Below are 18661 nucleotides of genomic sequence, written 5' to 3' on the forward strand. Positions count from 1 at the left end.
AGAAAGGAATTTCGGTCAAATCTGATGTTGCTTGTAATAGTTTGTTTTCCTTGAAACCAAACTTGAGATGTAGACCTTTGAGAGTGTAGATCTTTGAGAGTGTCGACAACTTCAATAGTGCACAATATCGGTTACTTTGACTATACATATAACTACATTTACATCACAGACTGAGATTGCACATAAAATAAACATTTCCACATTTACGTTCTCAACTTTAACTAAAAATGTCGAATGTCATGTCACAAACATCAAATAACATTTCAACGCACAGAGCATGATCACGGCGCTCGGTATCATTCTTGTCTAAGGTATCATTGAAAGAGCAAAAGAGCATTGTAGTGCAACTCAGTAAGTAATCAGTCACAGAATATTGGAAATATCGGAGTCTTACAGTAAGACACAACCCAAGGAACCGCCGCCAGCGGCGCCAGACACTCAGTCTACGCCAACGTAGCCAAGGGTACTTGGCTTTATATCTGAGCGGGGTAGATTTACTTGAGGGGAGCGAGAGGGTGAAATTAAGTTCAAGAGGGGTAGAACTACCCCGTACTGGGTAGCTGTGGCAACAGTGAGAACAGTACTTACTTCCGTGCGTTCCACTAAGCGTCATTCATGACGTCATTACTTTCGCTCACGGCAAGCTCAATACGATCCATCTGAAGAGGTGGGTCAAAGCGAACGTTGAGAATATTTTGGCGCAATTTTTGAAAGTAACTAATATACTTTATTGTATGATTTTTACGATAATGGGTTTCACAAAAACCGGTGGCGGTTTTTCAAACCCTTTATAGTGAATATTATACAATAATGCGTATAAGTTACTTCTAATGTGGATGTTTATCAAGTATCGGCCAGTTCTAATCAATCAGCAATTTTTGAAATTGTATTTGAAATATGACATAAGAAGTTCAATGATGGCGAGAAGAAAAATCACATTATTTGATTCAGAAAATAAAATTCTAGTGGGAGCAATTGTTTCTGAAGCTGATGCGACTTGTGCGAAAACAGATAGATGATTATGCAAAATAAATTTATAAAATTCATTTTAGTTCATATTCAACAGCTATTCATACATTTTTCTTGCCAATCAAGAACATATCCCAACTTAATAAATGAACAATGATACAGAAATCAGCAGATTTTAGGCAAATAAAAAAAATTATAAAAAAATTATCGAATTGAAAAAAAAATATTATATTTAGAAATATTCATAGAAATATATTCAGAAATAAATCCTTCAAATTATTTGAGTTTCTTTGGATTAATTGAAAAATCCACTTCTTCTTTTTTTTGCGCTCTTCCCTACTACGCGTTTGGGCGACTTCTTCAGATGAAACTATTTCGTCAGAAAAATGTTTAGAGGCACTGCCATGTATTCGAATCGATTTTTTTCCAATAAATCCTTCAGATTATTTCAGTTTTTTTAGATTAATTGAAAAATTCACTTTGCGCTCTTCTCTATTACGAATTTGTTCAACCAATTTGTCGTGAAAATTGTCATTGAACTGAATGGCCACTAGCTCATTGTATGTTATATTACTCTTCAGAAATTGTATTCGATATTATTAACTTTATATTTCATTTCGCCAAGGTCAGATCAGTAAACAAAACTTAAACACAAAATGAACTATGGAAATTTAGATAACTAAAATAAAAATCACGCTTCACACCTTTGAGAAACCAAAATATGTTAAATAGAAATCAAGTATGATTGTTGAATAATATGAATTCAATTATGAAATTGAAAGACAGAAAGTTGCTTGTTCTATAGATTACAAGAACGTGGCGAAATCAGTTCAGGAAGGATGACACAATCTAATCGGTGTGTGAAAACATCAAGTTCGAATGAGATGCTCATACGCGTAATACATTTGCTTTTAATAGGTGGTATGGACAGAAATAAATTCACATTCAAATGCGTTCAACTCAATTAATTAGCACTTTAGAGGAGATTTGTAAAGGATTTTTTGATAGAGCAATAATTTCAAAAATTGAACAGAAATTCGAATTCGAAGTGCGGTAGCCTTGAGATATTATTGATACGATTCAATAATACTGGATGTTTGTTTACAAAACCGAACTTCGAAAATTCTACAGAAATGCAAATAATCATTTTAGAATTGTTTATGTCGCTTTTAACAATATGCCAATGTTTTGAAAGACTGAAAAATTTGAGGCATATACTATTTGATGTACCCGAAATTTCCGCTCATTATGTGCACTGTATGAAAAATCGTATCAAGAACTTGTATTGTAGATTTCACAAGCGTTTTCATTAGGTATAGTTTCCTCACAATAAATTATTACCTACTTCAATACGTTAAAGATACGTTAATGCTAATAGTAGGAATGATAGGAATAAAGTATAAGCAAGAATAGGATAAAGTATTTTTGTATAATTCAATGTTCATATAAAAGTAGTTGTTTCGAAAATAGGTATCTTTTCTTTCATGTGATTCAATGTTATTACGAAAATAGTTGTTTCGAAAGGATTTTTTCTTTCAGTTTGTACCTGAAACTTACTTGCCATGATATAATATACATAGAGTTCATTTTGATCTGGAGAGTTTTTTTTTAAATAATTTCTTCCTTTCCTATTGGAAGTTTTCACATTTTTTGTATGAAGATGGAGAAGTAGAAAGCCATAATCTTTCTTTCTTAACTTACTCCATATACTGGCTGAATGATTTCACTTCAATAAAGAGTATTTCAAAAATATTTAATAAAAACTGACAGTTTGGCAACGATGTCAATATGTTGAAGAACTGAAAAACTGAATAGTTACAAAACTTCATATCTTCAACATTTCGCACTACGTCGAAATCCGTCACAGAGAACCGTTTTCAGAAAATAATAATTTTAGTCTATATGTATAAACGCCATTTTAGCAACGTTAACGATATTTTGAAGAACTGAACAACTGGATAGTTGCAATACTGGATATCCTCAACATTTCCCACTACTTGTTAGACATTCTGCTAATAGCAATCAATTTAAAAAAATATCAAAAAGATACTTGTAGATCTAGAACCCTATTGTGTTGAGGATTTTTTAAAACATCAGTTTTGAAATGTAATTGTGTGTGACGTCATTTCATTATATGTTTATTTTCATACAAATAATTGTGGCATTTTCTAAAATAAACATTTTTTTCACCGTATTGTGCGCTGGCCAGGCCCTATCCCCGAAGCTCCTATACATTCGGGAGGGCGCGCCATCATTATCAACCAATGACCACTCCCTACATCGTAGGGTAAGTGATCATTGGGTCCGAAAAGCATGTGCCCTGAGCAAGCGCAGTGGGCAAAGAAGGACAGCCTTCTGCATCTGTGCGACTAAGATTTCTGCCTTAGTGCGGCAAGACAGTATGATTTTAGGATTCAAGAGTAGAGAGGGTATCATTCCACCAAGGACTCCAATAGTCAGAACAACCATCATGGCAGAGTGGTCTGGATAGAGGCTGTGGAGTTCGAAGAGAAAATCTTGATATATTATCCGTTTTTCCTCCTCTTTTCGGACGATATTCGTCTCGCCAGGAGCTGAAAACTCCATGACAAATATCGTCTTGCTCTGGTGATCGAGAAGGACTACATCAGGCTTATTAGCTTGTATGACTTTGAGGGTGAGGAACGAATAGTTCCAATAAATTCGGCACTTCTCGTTCCCCACAACGGATTCAATATCCCCCGTAGCGTAGGGCAACACCGATGTCTATTCAACACCGTGAGAGTAATAAACATTATTATTATCATTATTATTGAAGTAGACATTCTGATTATTTTTTAGAATTGCCTATGATACGCATACATTCAATTTTTGTCGCTCATCTTAAAAAAAACCCAAAATATCTTTACAGTTGCGAGTTTTTATCACTGAAAGAAAATGACAACTGACAGCTGATAACAAATGTGCTGTACAAGTAAGAGCGAGTCTATATACTGTGAATCAGTGTGATCTGAGAATACTACAGAACTTGAGAACTCGTGCAACAAAATTTATTCTCTAGAGAATACTGTGTGTGCGCTCCACTATACGTATACAACAATCACGACCGTAGTTTTTCCGAACGTCACTGTCGTTAATTCAAGTGCAGTGGATTATGGAGCGTTTTGGGCGTTTATGAAAACATTACAAATGGACTGCACTCTCCTTCTTCTTTTCGATTTGATGGCCTCAGCAACTAAGGCTATCCGCAGACAGCACTGGAGGCTGATAGCTAATAATAATAATAATAATACGTTATAGTCTTAGTAGTGAGGCCCTTACATGATGAATGAAAAGAATATTTTTGAATATTTTCATTTATATCATAAACCGTGTAATCTCCAATACCTTTAAACTAAAAGTCTCGACTGTCTCGAGTATTATAACTTGTATGAAACAAATTACAGTAGAAATAGAAGATAGTTCATCTGATTATGACTCGAGCGAAAGAAATATCGCAGTTGGAATTGACGGGAATGGGATATGTTCAAAAAAATTCAAAAAGTCTTGAAAAAAAAACTTTTTTATCAACATTGTTTGTCTGATTCCAACTTGAAAGGATGGATTAGTCCTGTCGCGAATGATCGCCCAAGAGCTGAGTGTGACTATACGTACGTGAACAAATTGATTTTTATTTTTACTTTTCAAAATCATTTTTTCAAGCTAAGAAATATTTGGTCGAGATGACAGATTTCAAAAATTAACTGCTGTAAACTTAGAAAATTAGGTACTATCTACTGAGTTGCGCGGTTGAAAATCATCATGATCCTGATTACTTAAATTGATGACAGTTCAGTTTGGTGGTATGTGAACGGTACCAAACTACAAACTGTAAGTTCTGTGGTATTCAATTTTGGATAGGGCGCATGAGCTAACTGATTGCGTCAGATATACAAGCGTAGCGGTAGCGGAATATGAAGCAGTGTGGCGGAATTTTGATTCATGTGTAGCGACTTCATAGTTCTATTAGTTGGCAACACTGTATGGATTGTAGCCATTGTAGCACAGACCAGGGTATGTGGTCTGTGCATTGTAGTTTTTGACTTTTAGTGGAAGTGTATTATGGCATTCAACGAAAATTGCATATATAAGACTCCCGTTCATTAATTAATTTTTTATAAATGGGAATAGAATATATAGAATGAGATCACTGTTTCTTCTGGAAGGTCACAAGTTCTTTTGTGAAATTTCACAGCCACTTCAGCAATGGAATTTTATCTAGAGGTGAGATGGGGTATCTTTTTTAGTAACTTGAGATTGTATTTGATTTGAATACATATGCGGCATTATTTTTGGTTTCAACTATGTATTTTTCGAAATCGTAATACAAAGCTTTCTTAGAATAATTCAGGAATAGCGCATTGTCAACATTATCAAAATCATGTTTCTGTACCAAGAGGAAAAAAGTTGAAGTGTATGTATTCATTTCTTATATACTTTTAAAAATGCAGGTTATTTGAAAAGATGTGCTGTTGAAAATGAAAAATGATCTACTGGTTATACTTATCCATTCTATTAACAACTTTTTGTTTTCGAGAGAAAAATTTGTTTTAGACATAATATTATTTTTTGGGAAAGAAAGTTTTTGGCTTTCTACTAATCCATCTTGATACAAAAAAAGAAGGATGAGGGAGTATTCTAAAGAAAGGAAGGAAGTAACTCTATACATGGATGTGTAGATCATGCAAAGAAGTAACTTTCAGACACAAACTGAAAGAAAGTCCTCCTGAAACAGCTACTTTCATATAAACATTGAATTATACGAAAGAAAAAATTCTTTTGAAACAAATACTTCTATATGAACACTGAATTATACAGAAGATACTTTTCTCAACTCAGTTTGTATTTCAAATATTCGTTGTAGAATAAAAATCAGATATCATTCACATGAGTTCTACTTTAAATGAATGGTAACAAATTGCACTCACATAGAACACTGCCATCCTTACTGGTATACACCGATGTTTCGCCTTAAGACACTTGCCCTAAGGCTCTTCAGTACCAAATTGGATAACATTATAGAAAATACACACACTTCATTCATGAATTACGATTTTTTAATGTCACGGAATAAGCTTGATCTGCTTATGTCATCGATGACATCGTAATGACATTCATTCTCCTATTTGATTTAATCCCAGCCAAGAGGAATCTTATTTGAATTGAAGAGGTTGTATTTTTTAGGAGTGATTAATTTTTGGGAAAGAAAATTTTTGGCTTTCTACTACTCCAGCTTGATGAAAAAAAAGAAGGATGAGGGAGTATTCCAAAGAAAGGAAGGAAGTAACTCTAGACATGGATGTGTAGATCATGCAAAGAAGTAACTTTCAGACACAAACTGAAAGAAAGTCCTCCTGAAAGGAGGAAAAGTACCTTCTGTATAATTCAGTTTTCATATAGAAGTATTTGTTTCGAAAGAATTTTTTCTTTCGTATAATTCAATGTTTATATGAAAGTAGCTGTTTCCTTTCTTCCTTTGTTTGGAATACTCCCTCATCCTTCTGTTTTTGTATCAAGATGGAGTAGTAGAAAGCCAAAAACTTTCTTTCCCAAAAATTAATCACTCCTAAAAAATATAACCCCTTCAATTCAAATAATATTATACTGAATATTTCAAAGACTTGATTTGTCTTTTAAGCTCATCAGCTTTTGAGTTATAGCTCATCTAATACAAATTCATTGTTCAATGACTATGAAAGTATACATTTGTATAATAACAGTGGTTTTAGGAACAAATAAAGAGACCTAGAAGAATTAGTGATTTTTTTTCCTGGACTAATGTAAAAAATACTCATCAAGTTGGTCACTTGTGAAGCAAACCTTCGACATTGATTGCTGAACAAGCTTTCTCCTGTCTTTCATGTCCTGTATTTATATATAGTGTGTTGTATATAGAAATATATGAAATAAAAAATAATATATTATATCAAGAATGGAAAAACTTTTCAAATGAAAAACTTGTGAAGCGGGCACTTGTAAGCCAAGCATTTTACAAAATAAATGATGTCTTGGTGCAATTTGGAAAATTTAACAATTTAACGAAATGGTACTTTTGTAGCTAGTTTTTCTTATATTTTGAATGTGAATTTAAATAGTGTGTAAATTTTTTGTTTGACATGTCTGAACATACTTTGTTTGGTGTCTTTTCAAGTTAAGTATTATTGTATTATGAAGACCAATAAATTCATATCTCATCTTATGATGAGATATGAATGAAATTTGCACTCTCTACATTCCTCCTATTAGCCACATTCAACCATCCGATGTCTCGTAATTTATGTGATATCCTCTAACGTCTACAAATTCCAAAAATAATTCTGATGTATAAAGATTAATATTATATATTTATATCAACTCAGGGCTAGAAATGCTGGGTTTTTGTTTTAAAAGAGCCAATTCCTTAATCTACTTCGTCATTTTATAACCATAGTATTATTGATTTTGATCAATATATTTATGTCCAATATTGTTTTTCAGGTAATTGGCTTCACATATTTGGAGACAAGAGCTACGTACTATTCACACTTTAATGTTGGTTGAATGAATTGTTCCATTGCGCAGATAGTTGTAATTGGATAGCTGACAATTAGACCATCAACGAAATTGTTGCCAGATTTTCAATTGCAGATAATTTATCAGTCATGTAAGCTATTTTCCTAGAAAGATTGAATTTAAATATGTTTTTCCTGAGGTATGGGTTGACTTATAAATGTAAAGAGATTTATTTCCGATATATTCTGTACTCTTGAATTTTCACTCAAGTATATGCTCTAGTCTTTAGAGTGTCACGCCGAATTAAGAGAATTGAGTACATTGATGAAAGTAAAGGTTTAGTAGTAGTAGTAGGAAGGTCAATGAGCTAGCACATTTCTTTATTGATAGTGTTCTACTATTCTATCAAAGTATCACGTCTGATACCTTGGGGCTATAACAGTATGTATCAAAAATATATTTATATAATATCGGTTCAAATTCCTTTGTTAAAAATATTTCCCATATGGCAACAAAATCAGAAATCATAATATTTTATTATTTTTTATAAAAATCGAAGAAGCAATTCCTCTCTTCATAATAATAGTAATATTCCTTTATTTCATCATTTAAATGCACAAACGTTACATAAATGATTGAAAACGTCAGTATTTCAATAACATCATTACATTGAGCAAGGACATGTGTGTGCCACTATGTCGTCTGTAACGAACACAAAGAGACGACATACGGCTCTACAACCTTCTTCCCACAGAGTTTAGGAGTAGACCCTCGACGCAATTCAAAAATCAATTAAAACAGATACTATCCAATAACTGTTTCTATAGTATACTTGAATTCGAAACATTCATCAAGAAAAACAGAAATATCTTCATGACCCACAGAAACCTGTAGTTTTATTTATACTGATAGCACAATTCATCATTATCTATATACATACTTTATATATTTATAATGTATAATGCCATTGTTTTTATGTATTATTTAGCTTTTCTATTGCGTTATACCTTCTATTTTTTTATCATTAACCAATTTTAATGTATGACCTTATATAAATTTTCAAATGTATTTTTCTACTGACCTGTCTACAAACTTTATGTTTCTTGAGACCAATAAAAATTATTATTATTATTAATACAAAATACATATACATGTATATACAGGGTCTTTTAACATGTGTATCAAAAATTTTTGAAATAGCAATGGTAAATCGATTAGTCAAATTTTTTACAAACTTCAAATTGTTTTCTAATAATCAGCGTGGCTATCTGAAAAATAAGTCAATTGAAACTGCTTTGATGTATTTCAGCAATGAAGTCCTAGAAGCAATGGACAAAGGAGATCTATCATGTGGAGTTTTCATGGATTTATCTAAAGCCTTCGATTGCATAGATCATGACATTTTATTATGGAAACTCTATAAATATGGAATTCGTGGAAAATCGTACGACTGGTTCAATTCATACTTGAAAAATAGAAAGCAAATAGTAGAACTGAATCAAAAAGACAAAACGGCAAGATCTGATGCTTTAGATGTGTCTATGGGTGTCCCACAGGGTAGTATTCTCGGTCCAATATTATTTATTATATTTATCAACGATATTAATGAGGTTATAGCAGATATAAACACTGCTCACATGATCAATTATGCTGATGATACCAATCTTCTATTAACAGGTGCGAACTTACCTGATATTATAAAAAAAGGTAGCAAAATAATAGAACAATTCAAAGATTATTTTTTAGAGAATAAGTTAGTTCTGAACGATGGAAAAACAAATTGTATCATGTTCAAAGTCAATAACAGTATAGAAACACCACAAAACATAATTATGTACAATCAAAAAATCATTTGTAATACTTCAGTGAAGTTTCTAGGCATATACATTGATGACACTTTAAGTTGGAGTAGTCATATAGATAACCTTTGCAATAAACTATCCTCGGTAACATACGCCATGAGAGTTCTAAAAAAAAATGTTGATCTTGAAGCACTAGTTGCAGTATATTATGCGAATTTTTACTCCGCTATGAGACAAGGGATAATCATCTGGGGCTCATGTCATGGGTTTAATAGAGTTTTCCTATGTCAAAAAAAAAATATCAGAATAATCTTTAATATAAATACAAGAGATTCCTGCAGAGGAGCCTTTAAAATCAACAAACTACTTACTGTGTCAGCAATCTATATATATGATTGGATAAAATTTATTATCAATCATCCAGGCCATTTTGACATACATCGCAAAACGCATATTTACGAGACAAGACAAAAAAAGACTTCTCATATCCCATCTATGCAAAATCCCTATGTGAACGTAGCACTATCTACGCTGGAATGAAATTTTTTAATAATCTTCCGAAAAACATAAAAGATATTGTTGTTGTTAACAGATTTCTGAAATCTGTAAGAAAATTCTTATGTAATCTGGAGCCCTACAATACTGATGAATATTTTCTGGCCTGTGGAAATTTATGAAACAAAATTTTATTCAAAATTGCGCTATGTATTTTATAGAAATTATCTCTACTTTCAGTAATCATGCGCAATATGACGCACATTTCAATATGTTTGTAATCGTGTTTGAAACTTGAAGCAATTCATTTTGAATGCTACATTATATGTACACATATTTGATATCTTTACAATTTTCCTTTTGACGTATTTCTCAGACAAAAATTTTCTGCCACTCCTGTGAATGATTATAAAATACTCTGTTGAAATAAATGTATCTATCTATCTATCTATCTATCGATTCAAAAGTACTTTGACAAACTTCAGGAGGTGATTCCTCACAATATTCTAATATGAATTGTCCAAATAAATAAATGTCCGGAAACGCTTTGTTTCCAAGATACAGGATGTTGAAGTTTTATTTTTATTTTAGTTTTTTTCAAATTTCATTTCATTTTTTCATTTCATCTTTATTTGCCTCAAGAAAATTTTACATTTTATAGACACGTCCAAACTTAACCCAAATAACTAAAGATAGATGATATAATAATTTGTAGTCCTGGGAATATAATCGAGGTTGACAATGATTGTGATATGGAATATTGAAGAATAAAAAAACATATATGATCTACATACAAGATAAAATACATTTTAAGGAATGACTAAATATGAATATATAAAATGTAAAATGTATGAATTATATATGAAAAGTAAATGTATAAAATGAAATAACTTTTGAAATACTGAACTTAATTAAACGAAACTTGGTAATAGGTTTTTGAGGTGTCGAATTGCTCTTACTAGTAGGGGGCGCCACCTTCACGTCTCTTTCTTTTTTAAAGATTAATAATTTTTTTGGGCGTACTTCTAGCACATTTTTCAGTAAAAAAATCGATTCCTCTATCATATCTACATAAATAAGCTACCCTTGTTACTAGTCGCTGTGAGAGACCGTTTTCTAAATATTTGGACTTGAAAACTTCAAGTCGATTATTTGATAATCGATGCATGAAGTTATTACGAATATTTCGCTTTTTTCACAAGAATGCTTTGGAAATAAATTTGACGTTTGTGAGTAGTTTTGGTAATTACATATTTTGTGACAGTTAGACGTTTTGTTGAAGTTTCCATAAGTAGAAGTAGAAAACACTTATTTTGAAAAAATGGATAATTCAAACAATAATGCTCATATAGCCGATATGCATTTCGTTTATGGCCTTGCGGATGGCAATGCGCGCGAAGCAAGACATATTTACCAGGAGCGATTTCCTAATCGAGTACTGCCTTCAGCTCCAACATTTGCTAGTCTCCACCGTCGTTTGGCAGAAACAGGTAGCTTTAAGAGGGCAGCTGATATTATTGGAAGACCACGAGCAGTCCGAAAAGAATCCAGAAACAAGCACAAGAGTAATTGCTGAAGCTGTCAATTCTACTCAGTCCACAGTTTGGAGAATTATCCACGATCAACAGTTTTATCCATACCATATTCAAAGGGTACAAGCTCTTTTGCCACGAGACTTTCCCTAACGCATTACTATGTGTCAATGGTTTTTGAGAAAATTGGCTGGAAATCCTCAATATTTAAAATATGTACTCTTCACGGACGAGGCAAACTTCTCCAGAAATGCTATCACAAACTTTCACAACAACCATGTTTGTGCTTTCGAGAATCCGCACGCAGTTAGTGAAAGGCATTATCAGTATCAATTTTCTGTAAATGTATGGACGGCAATAATTGATAATTACTTGATAGGTCGTTTCTTTCTTCCGCTCCGACTGAATGGCGCAACTTACAAACACTTTTTAGAAAATGAATTGCCGGGACTACTTCAGAATGTACCATTAGAAATTCGTATCCGCATGTGGTTTATGCATGATGGGGCTCCGGCCCATTTTAGCGTTGTAGCCAGGGAATTCCTTAACACAGTCTATCCAATTCGATGGATCGGTAGGGGTGTAGAAGAACCTAACCAGGCGTGGGCACCAAGGTCCCCAGATCTAAACCCGATAGATTTTTATTTTTGGGGACATTTGAAGTCACTAGTTTATAAGACTCCAGTAGTGAACGAGGAAGATCTAAGAAACCGAATAGTAGACGCCTGTGAAACAATAAGAAACACCAATAATTTTTGAGCGGGTACGAGATTCAATGATTAGACGACTGACTGCCTGTATCTTCGCTGAAGGTGGACACTTCCAACAATTTATTTGAATACAATTTAGTTTCGTTTATTTTAGTTTATTCTACATATTCAAAATTTCATGAAATGTTGACCTTTCTTGCAAATTTTATTAAAACAAATACTGATTATGCACCCTTGATACAAAAATAACTATTTCCCTTAAGGATGTCATAAAGGAACGCACCCAACAGTAATGACCTCTTCAAACGAGTAAACCGTCAAATTCATTTCCAAAGCATTCTTGTGAAAAAAGCAAAATATTCGTAATAACTTCAACATGCATCGATTATCAAATAATCGACTTGAAGTTTTCAAGTCCAAATATTTAGAAAACGGTTGCTTACAGCGACTAGTAACGAGGGTAGCTTATTTACGTAGATATGATAGAGGAATCGATTTTTTTACTGAAAAATGTGCTAGAAGAACGCCCAAAAAAGTTATGATTCTTTAAAAAAGAAAAAGACGTTTAGGTGGCGCCCCCTACGAGTAAGAGCAATAAGAACATCAGGTTCGAATTCGACACCTCAAAAACCTCCTATTACCAAGTTTCTTTTAATTAAGTTCAGTATTTCAAAAGTTATTTGAAAAAAACGAAAATAAAAAAACTTCAACATCCTGTATCTTGGAAACAAAGCGTTTTTGGACATTTATTTATTTGGACAATTCATATTAGAATATTGTGAGGAATCACCTCCTGAAGTTTGTCAAAGTACTTTTGAATTACCCTGTATAAAAAAATCAATTATATAGTTTAAAAATAAAAAATTATTATCATAAAAAGAAATCGTCTATGGAATAACAACACATACCAAGTAGGAGCTTTTTCAGTCTCGATTTAAAAATGTGAACATTGGGGGATGATTTTATATGATCATCAAGAATATTATAGAGCTTACAACCAATACAATAAAAATTTCCTTGATACAGAAATGTGCGATGAAAATCAGGCTGCAAGAGATTTCTATGACGGGTGTTATAGCAATGATTGTTATCTATTGCAAACTTATTTTTATTCTTATAGATATAAGTGCAAGCTTCCAGTATATATAAACTGTAAACTGTTAATACACCAAGAGTTATAAAGTATTGACGATAACTGGTTCTCATATCAATACTTTCCATAATTCGAATTGCGTATTTTTGAAGAATGAAGATCCGATTCATACCGGCACTATTTCCCCAATTCAGTATACCATACTTCATGTGGGAGTGAAAATGTGCAAAGTACAGCTTAAGCAAGACATTTTTGCTGCAGTGGTTTTTCATATACTTTATGCTGTAGCAACTACTTCTCAGTTTATTAGACAATAGTTCTGTATGACTTGCCCATTGCATATGTTTGTCGATTAGCATTAGCTATAACGAATCCTCTGTCGGGAATAACTGAAGGTTTTCTGTTCCGCTTGTATGTAATTTCATTCTCCTGATCATCACTAACACTATCAATATCTTTCTTGGCTGAAAACTGCTCCATGAGTTGTTCAGCTACTGCAATCGCTTTTTTTGGCAAACCTCGGCATCCTGCATCACCCCTGTACTGCAGCCAACTTGCAGTGACACTGAAATCTATTGAAGTGATAAATAGCTCCTACTGTCCACTTGTTTGTTCGGTATCTTATTGGATATTTCCCAATCACTCGATCAAAAAGATCTACGCCACCTATTTTGGCGTTATATTTCTAAACAATAGCAGGCTGCTTCACTTGGATGTACTTAGAATCGGATTTCCTCCAACGTTAGCATTCTCCTTCTTGTTGACAACCATGAACAGAAGATGAAAAACGAACAGGTCTAGTATCGAACCATTTTACCAAAGCAATTTTTGAATCATCCCTAACCATTTGTTCATAGGTTCCCCTGCCTGATTTCTTCATTTTGTTATCGAGAATCCGTTTGATCATTTTTGGAATTCTATTTTTCATTAGTGTGCCAATCAGCCCAATCGATTGAGAAAATAATTTATCAATCAATTGCACAAATGTAAACTACCTATGACGGTGAAGACACTGACTCCTTCTGGCAAAAATTCGCATAGTTTCGTCACGAATCTTCCACCAACATCGAGTTTTTCTGTCTCACACAAGGCTGACTCAATAGATGTTTTTTCCCTTCATATAGTTGAAAGTCTAGAGGAATACCCATCACTGTTGTCATCACGAAGTTTTTCAATCCAAGAGGATGCGGTTTCCTTTTGACATACTGTCGCATGTGTACCTGACCGTGAAATAGGATCATTTGCTCATCTATTGATACTTCTGAAGTTCTTTTATTTGCTAAACAAGCTCTTTGAATTCTATTCAAAGATGAAAGGAAGTGATTTGAAAAGTATCAAATCCTTGTTTTATCAAATATTTATGAACAAACAAAATCTGGGCTGGAATACTCGGATAATACTCAGGTTTGATTTGATTACGGCCTACCAGCCCGGATTTTGTTCTTTTCACTCATGACTCTTGGATGTAAAAGTCCCATGTTCATATATTATTTAGGAAAAATTTTCAATAAGAAGTGAATGGGTAAATTAAATTGTATCTATTTTGTCTGTACTGCGTCAAAACAGTAATATATTTATTCAAATTTAGTATTTCCCTCCATAAAGGTTTTATCTGCGATTTTTATTTCAGGGGAGGTGGGAAGTGAAAACTCAGAAATGTATATAGGTTGTTCACGGTTCACGTTAAGAAGAGAATGACGTCTCAAGATGACAAGTTACGGCGTTGCCAACATGTGCACTATTTCGAACTTTCAAATTTTTTTGTACTGTTGATATGTTTTATTGCTATTATCCTTACTTACTTTTAGTATTTGTTGGGACTATTTCGACAAAGCTTTAGACATATTGAATATACGCAGGTCTCATCAAAAGAAATGATAAGTTCTGAAAAGAAAAGAAAGACTGACAGTTTTCAAGTTTTTTTCGATTCGGCAACGTCTGAAATTTTACTATCAGTTGAGCAACTTACAAAATGAAATGTTACTAGTTTCTTCGCTGTTGAACCCATTTCAGTGGAAATTTTAACGTTATGTTGGATATACAAAATTACCAAAAATGACGCCCATTCTCTTCTCAACGTGAACAGCCTATATGGGACTTATTTTTTAGTGGAATAAATTGAATTGAAATTTGTTTTTTTTTCAGAATTTCTGGACAATAACTGATAAGATTGTCAGACTATAATACAGAATGAAACATCAACATGGAGATACACTTCTGGATGCAGTAGGTGGTAGTATATCAAGGATGCAGATGAGTTACTTGGAATGTAGTTTCTTTTTTCATTGATGTAAATATTTTATCTTGATCTTAATGCGACATATTTTTCCATGTAAATGATTGAAATAAACGTGCATAAATTTGTTCAACGTATTCAAAAAACACTTTATTGTGAGATTTTCACTAGTTTTAAAAAAAACGCAACACGTGTTACGCCATACAATGGCTGCTTCTTACTAACTATATTCTACATTTTCAATGCTTGATATACCTAATTTCACAATTTGAAGTACCTATATTTCAAGTACCTGAGTTTTTCCTGAGTTGTAATGAATTAAATTACCTGAGCTTATGTCCCAGTTTCCACATTTGAAAAAATATTTAATAACGGGAAGTTATTCAATTCTAATTGATAATTCAGTACATTACCCGAATTCTTGAATCTATTGATTTCTAAACATTATAGAAGATTGAGTTTCAAACTTTTCTACTCTAAGTGTAATACGTCGTATTCATGATTAAACTCATGTCCTTCTGCTAAAAGGTGGTTTGCAAATGTGGAATTGTTTTTTTTTATTCACAAAACTACTTGTATGCTCTTAAATTTTTTGGGAAAACGTTCTCCCCGTTTGGCCAATATACACTTTTGGGCAATAGCCACAAGTCATTTTATATACTCCTGATCTATCCAATACCGAAGCTTTGTCTTGTTTTTAATAAATTTACTTGAACTATTATTCGTTCTGTAAGCCACGTTTACGCATTCTCTCTTCAATAAACGGGTAATCTTATTGGTGGGTATATTGAGCATTAAAATAGTTAGAATACAGTTAGTAGAGATACGCCCGAAGCAGTCATTGTATGGGGAAACTCGTGTTGCGTTTTTTGTAAAACTGTTCAGTGAAAATCTCACAATAAAGTGTTTTAAGTATCGGCCAATTCCATCATATAAATTTGTTTTGAAGCCAGTACATACTACAAAGAAGCATAATGGTCAAATATTGGATAAGGAATCGATTTATAATATTCCTTTGAAGACCAATATTGTCACTGCTAATACATGCGTAATATGCTCTATTGTGTAAGTTGTTGGGAGGGATTTTTATGATGTGTGCATTTGGATTCTTTAGTAAGAAAGAAGTTATTGATAGATGGCTTGTCATGGGTTCAACTGGCATAACTAAATTAAAGTATACCTGTTTGTGTAGCTAATGTTATTTTTCTGAAATTTACAATGAAAAATGTATCGATTAATCTTATGTGCCAGTAGTTTCACTTACATCATTTCCAAAATGGCTTTAGATACATATACATAATTGTATATTGTTGAAAAAAATTATATCAATATATTTATAACCCTCAATCATATAAAATGAAATATGTGCTTCATACTGATATACAATTTATTGAAGGTGCCCTCAAATCGCAAGATACATATGATTTTTTTTTTCAGAAAAACAAATGTCGTATTGCTAATGTTTTATATTTGGCATGAAATATAACATTCGATTTTATGAAATGGAATATGTAGGTCATACTGTTGACTGTTGTTAATTTGTTGAATATGTCTTCAAATCGCAAGACACATGGTTCTCTTTCAGAAAAACAGATGTGAAGTGTATTGCTAATGTTTTGTATTTGTTGTGAAATATAACACTCGATCTCATAAAATGGAATATGTGGGTCATACTGATATACAATTTTTTTCATGTGTCCTCAAATCTCAAGATACATGATTCTCTTTCAAAAAAACAGATGTGAAGTGTCGTATTGCCAATATTTCATATTCGGCATGAAATATAACATTCAATCTTATGAAGTGGAATATGCAGGTCATACTGAAATACAATTTGTTGAATATGTCTTCAAATCGCAAGAGACATGATTCTCTTTCAGGAAAACAGATGTGAAGTGTGTTGCTAATATTTTGTATTTGTTGTGAAATATAACACGATCTCATAAAATGGAATATGTTGGTCATACTGAAAATAAAATTTGTTGAATATGTCTTCAAATCGCAAGATACATGATTTTCTTTCAGAAAAGCAGATGTGAAGTATCGTATTGCTAATATTTTATATTTGGCATGAAATATAACATTCAATCTTATGAAGTGGAATATGCAGGTCATACTGAAATACAATTTGTTGAATATGTCTTCAAATCACAAGATACATTAGGGTTAGTTGGGGTAATGGTAAACAATTTTTACAAATTATAATAAAAAGTCTTTTAAAATCTGAAGTTCAATATTTACCACATAATATTTCTGGGTGGAGGCATCTTGGAGGGTTGTGGTTATGTCCTTGAAATGGCAGTAATAAGGTTGGATAATTCATCGAAATATGAGATGTTTACAATTACCCAAGAATAAGAATAATTATTGGAAATTTTGGGGCAATCGTAAACATGGTGTTCGTGTCTATATCAGCCCTGTGTAACTTTATATGGGGTAAATGTGAACAGAGAACCAAATCGTTGAGATTTCGTTTCTCGACTGATGATATTTCGAGTAATGTTTACAATTGCCCCAAGGATATTTGAGAAAAATATGTAGTAAAAAATAAATATAATAAATAAATAATAAATTACCTATTTGAACAAATGTTCAAATAGGTAATTTTAATATGGTTTTTCGAAAATGTCTACATTTTCCACAAATTTTTGTTTACTAAGCCTACCTGACGATTTGCCCATTTCGGACTTGCCATAGGCTACTAATATTTTGTCCCATTTAATTTTCACGGGGCCGAAAACACACTTGTCCAGAGGCTGTATCCTATCAGTCAAGTGACTGGGAAATCGGAAGAGTGATATGTTGTTTTGAATAGGTGCATGTACAATGCGAACGCTTACATGACTGCAGTGGCCGTCGAACAGTAGAATAGCTGCTTGATTAAGTTGGTTATGCCTAAGCCTGCGAACTTTCACATCGGGAATAAATGATGTCACAAACCAATGATAAAAGTGAGGCTCCTCCATCCATCCGTTTTTTGATGCTCCATATAACGTTCCTGGAAATGCTTTTTCAGATGTCCAACGTGCCTGGACCGCCCCTCCTTTGAACACAATAAATGGGGGAAGATAAGTTCCGTCTGCAGCAATGCAGGCCAATACTGTTGTCGACTCTCTTCCTGAACCACCCGAAACTCGACTCAGAGCTTTTCCTTTCTCGCCAATCGCTCTTACTCTGGAGGGATCACTACTAAATCCAGACTCGTCAGCATTGAAAACGAAATACGATTTATTTGGTTGGTCGACTGATGTTTCACTCATCAGATCATTAATCTTTTGATAAAAGTCGTAGACCACAAACGGATCTCTGGCGTC

At 33.0% G+C, this 18661-nt stretch overlaps 1 long non-coding RNA gene across 1 annotated transcript; it reads left to right on the forward strand.

Moving 5' to 3' along the window:
• The first annotated feature begins 4975 nt into the window (after positions 1–4975).
• On the forward strand, positions 4976–16709 carry LOC141480305 (uncharacterized). The gene is made up of 3 exons (XR_012464260.1): positions 4976–5211; positions 7465–7630; positions 15257–16709. It is a non-coding gene; the product is annotated as an uncharacterized lncRNA (long non-coding RNA).
• Positions 16710–18661: the final 1952 nt, after the last annotated feature.

The sequence above is a fragment of the Leptinotarsa decemlineata genome, unplaced genomic scaffold, assembly GCF_025532065.1.
Source record: "Leptinotarsa decemlineata unplaced genomic scaffold, Ldec_3_MD MMD2_P_RNA_scaffold_7, whole genome shotgun sequence".
Taxonomy (NCBI): domain Eukaryota; kingdom Metazoa; phylum Arthropoda; class Insecta; order Coleoptera; family Chrysomelidae; genus Leptinotarsa; species Leptinotarsa decemlineata.